Source organism: Propithecus coquereli, unplaced genomic scaffold (assembly GCF_000956105.1).
Source record: "Propithecus coquereli isolate 6110/MARCELLA unplaced genomic scaffold, Pcoq_1.0 Scaffold38, whole genome shotgun sequence".
NCBI classification, from domain to species: domain Eukaryota; kingdom Metazoa; phylum Chordata; class Mammalia; order Primates; family Indriidae; genus Propithecus; species Propithecus coquereli.
Genome location: NW_012149507.1, coordinates 8927565 through 8935563, shown reverse-complemented (window position 1 = coordinate 8935563; position 7999 = coordinate 8927565).

Here is a 7999-nt window from a genome sequence, read left to right as displayed (position 1 = left end):
TTGAATGCTAATGAGTTGATTGGTAGCTGGCAGCCCCTATAGTAGCTTCAGGATGGGCGCAGGTCACCAGAAAGACAAAGGCATGATTAGAGGGTTGGGACTTTCAGCCCCACTCCCCAGCCTTTGGGTAGGGGAGAGGGGCTGAAGGTTAAGTTGATCACCAATGGCCAATGGTTTAATCAATCACACCTATGTAATGAACCCCTATAAAAATCCAAAATGGCAGGGTTCTGAGAGCTTTCAGGATAGCTGAACACATGGAGGTGAAGTTCTACACACTTCTCACATGCCCTGTGCATCTCTTCATCTGTATCCTATTTAATAACCTTTATAATAAACTGGTAAATGTAAATGTTTTCCTGAGTTCTGTGAGTTGCTATAGCAAATTAATTGAACCTAAGGAGGGAGTTATATGAATTTATATCAATTTATATACCCCAGTTTATATCAGTCAGAAGCACAGGCCAAACAGCCTGGGGCTTGCCTTTGGCATTGGGAGTGGGGGCAGGCTTGTGGGACTGAGCCCTCAACCTATGGGATCTGATGCTACCTCCAGGTAGATAGTACCAGAATTGAATTGGAGGATACCCAGCAGGTGTCTGCTGCAGAATTGATTTCTTGCTTGTTGGTGGGGAGAAATCCCCACACATTTGGTCACAGAAGTGTTCTGTGCTGATTGTTGTTGAGAGAATAGAAAAAGCACTTTGAGTTTGTGTGTGCGTTTCTTTTCACACAATGGGTGTAACTGTTCCAATAAAACTTTCCGAAACAGGTGGCAGGCCCGATTTGGCTAGTGGGCCATAGTTTGCTGACCAATCTAGAGTAAACTTGTAAAAATTAACAAGATTGCATAATTGGCTACTAAAATGGGCTTTGAAGTCAGAAAGCTTGGGTTCTCTTCCAGTTCTGTTCCACATTAGCCTTGTTACCTGTATCAAGTATGTTTTATTTATAAAATGGGTATAAAAATAATATTACCTACCCCCTAGAGTTATTATAACTTTCAAATAACATAATTTATGTAAAAGGTCGTCTGAAGATCTGGTACACCATAAGGGCTTAATAAAAATGTCAGCTAAAAATAAAATAAGTTAAACATGATAGTTGCCTGTAATCCCAGCTAATGGAGAGGCGGAGACAGGAGGATCAATTGAGCCCAGGAGTTCAAGACCAGCCTGGGCAACATACCAAGACCCCGTCTCAAAGTAAATAAATAAATAAACCAAAATAAATTAAAAAAAAATAAATAGATAAAAAAAATTTTTAAACTATGGTAGTTGAATATAGGTGTTTATTTCTTTGATTTCTTGAAATCCTCCTGAAATAAAAGTAAAGAACCAAAACAGTTTGAACTCTTAAAGACCAAAAAGAATGAGAGAGGTAGCAGACAAGAGATGTCCATATACTTTTAGAAGAAGGAAGGAGGATGAGTGGTGACTGACTTAGTAGAATACAGGGTGTCAGCAGACTTATGTTCATTTATGGAGGCTCTAGGGGAGAAAAATCTGTTCTCTTACCTTTTCTAGCTTCTAGCAGGTGCCAGGATTTCTTGGCCCATGGCTCCTTTCCATCTTCCCAAAGCCAACAATGGCTGATTAAGTCTTTCATACATCTCATCATTCTGACCCTGACTCTTCTGCCCCTCTCTTCCACATTTAAGTCCAACTAGATAATCCAATATAATCTTCCTATTTTAAAGTCAGCTGATTAGCAACTTTAATTCCATCTGCTACCTAAATTCTCTTTTGCCATGTAATATAACATAATCACAGATTCCCGGGATTAGGATGTGTGAACATCTTTGAGAGGGCCATTATTCTGCCTACCACAGAGGTTAAGTCAAAATCTGTGTTATTGATTGTTGAGATACTCAGTTCTATTTGTCTGCTTGGCTTCCAAATGCTAGTGACCAGGCTTGTGTTCTTTACTCACAAAGCAGGAAACTGGAGAATTTCTCTCTGATAAACTCTCAAGACTGATCACCCTACTGCACTGGTTATAGACTAGGGCTGATTTTGTTTCCTGGGGAATGTTTGTCAACGTCTTGAAAAATTGATTGTGACAACTAGGGAAGTGGGTAAAGTTATGCTACTGGCATTTAGTGGGCGGGGGCCAGGGATACTGCTAAACATCTTACAATACACAGTAAGCTCATCTTTCTGCCCCAATAAATAATAATCCACTCCAAAATGTTGATAGTGCCAAGGTTGAGAAACCCTACCCTCATGTTAAGTCTGCCAGTTAACATCACCCTAACATAAGAATCTAAGATGGAAAGAAACCAACAGATAAAGAACTTATAGGCAACAGTCAATGCAGAGAATAGAATAATATTTTAAATCCAACTGTATCAATATCTTCAAGGAAATAAGATAAGTTACTGATTACATAAAGAAAGGCTATCTGACCCGAAGGATGGACATATTTGAAACACGGACTTCGGTGGCGGGGGGAACCAAGGGCAACACATGTAACCTAAACATATGTACACCCATAATTTGCTGAAATAAAAAAAAAAAAAAAAAAAAGAAAGAAAGGCTATCTGAAAGTACAGTGGCACTTTTGGAGAACAAAAAAAAAGTTATTGGAAAGTAAATATGTTAGCAGAAATAAAGACAACAGGAGGCGCTGGAAGATAAAGTTGAGAAACCTCCTAGAAGTAAAATAGAAAGATAAGAAGAGGAGAAAAAGAAGACAAAACATTTTGTAAAATCAGAAAATTAATCCAAGAAATTCATCAATCGACTAAAGAATTTCCAGGAAAGAATAGAGAAAATGGAAGATTGAAAATTATCAAATAGTTCTAAACTTTTTCCCCAGAAACAAAGGACCCAAGTTTCTGATTAACAGTGTCCACCAAATGCCAGCAAATGAATGAAGAGAAGCTATCAACATCCCATCATCATGGAATTTGAGAACAGCAGGGATAAATAAAAGATCTAAAAACTTCCAGAGAGAGGAGAAAAAAACAAAACACAAAAAACTAGTCACATAGGAAGGATAGGTATCAGAATAGCATAGGATTTATTAGCAGCAACACAGAAAACTAGAAAATAATCAATTAGCCTTAAAAATTCTGAGAATATTATTTACAAACCAATAATTCTATATTTATTCAATCTTGCAACCAAGTGTGAGGATAGAATAAATGTAGCTTTGGACACATCAGGGCTCTAAAACTATTATCTCCTTATCTTTTCTTAGGAATCTACTGGAAGATGTATAACAGAACAAGAGTAAATTAAGAAAGATGAAAACATGGAGTCCATAAGAATCTTGCCTTCTCTTTGCTTAAGGTCCAACATGGCCACCGGTTCTGAGATCTATCCTGTACAGGGTCATTCTTCACCAGTAAGTTATAGAAGATTCTGTAATTTTTACTCAGAGAGGGAGTAGGGAGGAAGGGAGGGAGGGAGAGACAAGGAGAGAGGGAAGAGGAGAGAGAGGGGATATGAATATGATTGGCTTTTCATCACCTAATTTACTGGATGTCCTTGGATCAGGGGTCCATGGTATACAATCTGGCTGAGTAGGCTTCAGAGCTATGGTGCTATACACTGGAATGTTCTCAGATAAAGGGGATATGGGTAGAAAATGCAATGAAATGTGTTATATATAATATTAAATGTATAGATGTCCCTATATTTCATATTCTACCCTGTTATTTTTTAAGCTCTCATATATTGTTTAAAAGTCTCTAAGGGCATATAGGATATAAGTACTTTGCCTATAGCATCTATTAATGGTAATAATAACAGCTATTATTTGTTGATCAATGCCAGGCATTTTCCTAAACACTGTTCACATATCATCTCATTTAATTCCTACAGTGGTCCTAGTAGAGACATAGTTATTATTATATTTCCTACATTACAGATGAGCAAGATAAGATATGTAGAAATTAAGTAATTTACTGAAGGCAAAATAACTGAACTCAAGCACTCTGATTCCTGAGCCTAGGGTATTAATCTTTACCTTGAAGCTGCAGACCTGCTTATGGGAAAGGGATAGATACTCTCTGTGTTGGTAATTAGAGACCAAGATCTATTTTTGGTCTTCTCTCTTTTCCCAAGCAAACTCTTTCCATGGAGGTTGATTTCATTTAGGTATTATTTTCATTAAAGCAATTGTGTGATTGATCATAGATTTAATCATCTATGAGAGTATTTCAATTCCAAAAGAGTATTTCTCAAATGAATCTTAATAGGTGGAGTTTGTCTGGAACATACAAGTGGTCCTTTGTTGTATTTCCTTCCCTGCTCCTCACCTAGAAATGGCATTTATATCAACATGTGGTTGTCCAATATGTATTCCTTTCTCCCATATACACATATATACCCATTAAGGCTCGGTTTTAAAAATAGTCATCTCCTGGGGAGAGAATGTGGTTTGGCATAGTTAATATTTTTTTTATTAATAATTACTAAAAAAAAAAGCAATATCTTTTGTACCACCAATTCTGTTTTCTTCATACTTAGAGTGATTGTAATAAATATTAGATGTAAATTTAAAATATTTTTTCAATGCAAGTTTTTACTTTCTTTTCTTTTAACCTGTATGTCCCCAAGAACAATTCTTTTTTTGATTTAATTTTGACAGTTTCATACAGCAATATTGAACTTGCCATAATGACAAGGAAAAATGTCATCTAAATTGAACTGGAATTACATTTCTGCCTTATAAATCAAACTGAAAAACATCAGTTAATTATTTTCTACAATGTAACTAAGCTGAGCTTCTCAAGAGATTTGGAAATATATTTTAATCGATGCAAAGTTAATAGAAAATGGGGTTAATATTCACAGATCATATGATGAGGAAGGCAGTCAACCTGGTACAAGTACAAACCTGCATCTACAGGAAAAGTATGCACAAACATTTATATCTGCCAATTTTCATAAGTAAAGGTTTGCAACACACTATCCAATAGCTAGTAAAACCTGATCACTATGAAATTAAGAGCATGTTTTACCTGAATAAGCCCAAATCAAGAAACTTGATTCTGAGTTTGCCTCAATTACTCATAGATTAATATAAACATGTATTAGTTATTTATTGAACATCCTAAGTCTCAGTTGCTTCATTTATTAAATGAGGGGAGTTTGATTGGTTATGTTCTAAATATCTATTCAGCTCAAAACTTTTATTTTAAGGTTCTTTGGGGCAAGTGAACAATTCAGAAAATGTGGGAGCCAAAGCAAAATAGACCAGTAAAGGAGACATTTTACAGGAAGAAAAATTTTTAAATGCAAGCTGATTTTAGGTTTTGTTATCCAAAAGCTGATGTTGAGACATGAATTCAGGTGCAAGTGACTTATTTATTAGAAATGTGCTTCCGTATGAAATCAATAAGGCAGTCAGGGAGTCAGGACAAGAAAAAATAAGAAAAGCAAGGGAATGATTTCAGTATCAGCCTGTCCTAGGGAGCTCCAGAGCATAAATACAATGAAAAAGTGTATACTACTTGCAGGCAAACGAACTGGGCTTCCATATTCCTCAACTAGTCACTGACTACTGGCTATCCCAGAGGTACGAAAACTTTCAGGCACTTTTGGCTCTCAGCATCTCTGCATGAAGTAGCTCTAATAATCCAAGAATAGTCCTTTGAAGAAAGATGCAGATAACATTAAGAGTAAAGCATTAAGACTTCTGTTTCTAGCCAAGATAGAGTTAAAAGAATCAGATTTACCCTACATTTGAAACAAAAAGGACAGAATATATAAAACAATAGTTTTCAAGTCATTGTACATTGGTTAATAAAGAACAGTTATCCCTCAGAGAGGGTACACAAACAAGGTGAGCCCTACAATTACTCCAGATTACTGCCTGGAGAGAATTTCCTGGCCATAGCTAAGAGTTATATTTAATGTTTAAGTCATTGGTATACTTAAACTTCTAATAAGAAGTCATAGAACTACAAAGCAAGGTAAACTTGGTTAAATATTGCAACTCGTTTTGTCTGAAATTACCCAGATACTATATAGGTGCTAATGAATTCTCCAACTTGAGGAGACATGCAGTGAAAATTGCATCATTTTGGTTTTGTGTGCTGCTGTAAGCAGTGATTTTTCCCCCCACCCGTAGTTTTTCCTTTAAATTGCTACCTTGTGCCAAATTAAGATATGAGTTTGCAAATAGCTTCACTTTATGTGCCAGCAATAATAACTAGATTCACCAAGGAAAAGTAAACTCAGCCACCTTTTCAAAACTTAATATTTCATACTTCTTTCTTTCTTTTTATACTTGTGTCACTACAACTTATTTTTTTCTGTGACACATTTTAGAGATTCCCCATATGTGAGAGTGTGGTGATCAGTGTCTTTAATGTCAAAGAAGTTGTAATTAGCTGGAAACGTGGCCGGAGGCCACATTTTCTAAGTAGCAACATGGTATTACTTCTGGCTTGGAAGGCAGTGGTAAGCTTTTATATATCTCTCCCTACCACTCCAAATCTTTCCCCCTCAGCATTGTAGGATAGTTATTAAGAGTTTGGTTTTCAAAACAAGAAAGTCCTGGGTTCAAATCCCAGTTCAACCATATACTAATTGTTAGATCTTGGGTAAGTTACTGGGGTTCTGAACTTAGTTTCTTCATCTGTAAAAAGGAATATTATGATTATTATAAGAATTAAATGGGATAATATTTGCAATGTGCTTAGCAAGAGCCTGGCACATAGTAAATGTTTAAAAAATAGTAGCAATAATTAAAAATAATAGTAATCATTATTTCCAATGCCAGGCCTGGGGATACAAAGTTGTGTGAGGCATGGTCCCTGTCTTCAAGGAACTCATAGAGCAACAGAGTATGAGACTGAAAACATTGCATGGTAGGGGGTGCGGGGATTGGGGAGATGTTGGTCAAAGAACATAAAATTTCAGTTGCATAGGAGGAATAAGTTCAAGAGATCTATTGTATATCATGGTGACTGTAATAACAATAGATTTTATGCTTGAAAATTGCTGAGTAGATTTTAAGTATTCTCACAACAAAAAATAAGTATGTGCAGTAATGCATATGTTAAATAGCTTGATTTTGCCATTCCACAATGTATACATATATCAAAACATCATGTTTGTATACTATAGATATGTACAATTTTTACTTATAAATTAAACAAAGGTATCATTGTAAATGTATCTTTATATTATATTGGGAAGGTCCTTAGTACTTGATGGTTGGTTGTTGATATAGGCAGTCCCTGGGTTATGGATATCCTGACTTGGACAACCTGACTACGGCATTCTGCATTTACGAATGGGCTCCCAAGGCTCCCCATAAGGATGATTTATAATTAAATAATTAAATTAATAATTCAGGAACTAGTTTCTTCCACGTGTGTAAACAAACCCACATGGCGTAAGTGGTTCATTGGGGCAGCATCTTTATGCTAGCAGCTAGTCTCATCGTTTATACAGTCTCACAGCATCACTTTCGTCTTAATTTTTTTGTTCGATTTTTTGAGTCTGTGTTTACCCTATGATCATGCCTCCAAAGCGAAAGTCCACCGCAAGTCTAGGTGAGCCTGCAGCGAAGAGAAAGGTGATTACAGTGGAAACAAAAGTAGAAATAATTAAGTGTTCCACTGATGGCCAGCTGCCATCACTCACTGGGAAAGCATTAGGCTTTAGTCGCTCAGCTAACAAAACAACTATAAAGGATAAAATGAGAATAATGGAACACATAAAAGGCAATGCTCCAATGAAAGTATAAATTATTACTAAGCAGTGTAGTGGATTAATTGTTGAAATGGAAAGGTTATTATTGATTTGATTAGAAGATTGAAATAAGTGTTAACATTCCTATTAGCCTAGCATCGATGCAACATTAGGTGAGTGTTAACTTTTAATATTTTTTTGAAATTTTTTCTCTCTCCTAACTGAAACTTTTTGTATGAGTTTGTTTTTATATTCTGTTTGTTTGAATTAAAAGAAAGAGCACAATAGTTTCTGTAACTTATTACAGTACAGGGGTATTATTATTATTACAGTATTATACTGTA